A 1316-nucleotide genomic window follows, 5' to 3' on the forward strand; every position below is an offset into this window, starting at 1 on the left:
CTGCAGCAGCTCTCCTTTGAGCATATAATGTTAGAGTGCCATAGGCCAGATTGCTACAGGCTCCCTGGGGAGCCTGTGAGGACACAAGATCATACTTCCCCTCACCTTTAGCAGCTGCGGTAGCACAGCTCCAAAATGCTCTACTGTGTATGTCAGTTGCGAATTAAGCAAACTGTTAAGAACTGGGCCTTTCTTTTCCTCCCACAGCAGTAAAGTTACTGCTGTAACTTTATATAGTTAAGATACAGGAAAGATAGATAGATAGTCCGCAGGCTATCACTAGACATTAACCACTTTCATAGGTGGTCAGCACAAGTGACCTGCTTTGGAGCTATGACATGAAAGCAAATGCACGCACCTTGCTAGTCAAAGCTGGACCATCAATACATCTCTGCATAGACGGTGGCACCTGGTAAATATCTTGTCCCGCTAGACCATGACCAGTGGGTATTTGGTAAATTCCCTGATTTAGATGGGAAGGTGGCACTTGGTAGACAGGGTCCCGTGCTGAGGCATGTGAGCTTGGCACTTGGTAGATCTTTTGCTGGTTGAAGGATTGATGCATCAATCCTGAATTGGACATATCCTGGCCAGGAGGACTGTCCTGTACCACTGGACCTATCAGGAGTTTCACACGGTTGCCTGGAACGATGCCTTGCCGGCCGTGTAAGGAGCAGAGCCACCATCCTTCAAGACCTTCGGTGTTCTGTTCTATCACCGTCAAAATGTCTCCTTTGCGGAAGGCCAGCTCTTCTGCGCATTCGGGGACATTATCGTACAGGGCTCTTGCCATAAGATTCTGTGGAGAAAGAAGGGCAAGAAAAACAAATGAATAAACAAGCTAGAATTTTTCTGTAACTTCAAGCACATTCTAGGTAGAGAGAAATAAGAACTGAATTTGAAAAAGAACTGTGCAGGAAATCAAAATAACACAGAAAATAATGCAGCACAGGATTCCTCTGTCCCAGTTTGGAGAAATGAGAGGCTTATGCATTAGCAATACTGCTAGTGAGAACTTTTCCAGTAATACTAGGTCAGGTAGAAGCTCTTTATATGGCCTATTCACCTGGACAGAAGTCAGGAGAGTTCTGCGCTTGGCATTGAGATGCTCTTCCTGTGACTGGGGGCTTGTACCTTCATCTCTTGACATTGATTTCCCTATTAATGTGCTCTGTGTACTGCTACAGCTAGCTAGCTGATATGTAAAATAGACCTTGAACAAGACTCTCGGGGACATAATCCAGAGCAGTTGCTTCCAAACATTTTTACATTTGCAGGGTCCCAAAAGACTTCCCAATAGAGGTGCAGATCCCGTT

At 45.4% G+C, this 1316-nt stretch overlaps 1 pseudogene across 1 annotated transcript; it reads right to left on the bottom strand.

Annotated features, from left to right (window-relative positions):
* Window positions 1–358: 358 nt before the first annotated feature.
* Window positions 359–795, bottom strand: LOC104079408 (annotated as a pseudogene). Its single transcript, XR_683551.1, has one exon. The product of XR_683551.1 is annotated as an enhancer of filamentation 1 pseudogene (transcript).
* Between the last annotated feature and the right edge of the window lie 521 nt (window positions 796–1316).

The sequence above is a fragment of the Fulmarus glacialis genome, unplaced genomic scaffold (assembly GCF_000690835.1).
Source record: "Fulmarus glacialis isolate BGI_N327 unplaced genomic scaffold, ASM69083v1 scaffold5387, whole genome shotgun sequence".
NCBI lineage: Eukaryota > Metazoa > Chordata > Aves > Procellariiformes > Procellariidae > Fulmarus > Fulmarus glacialis.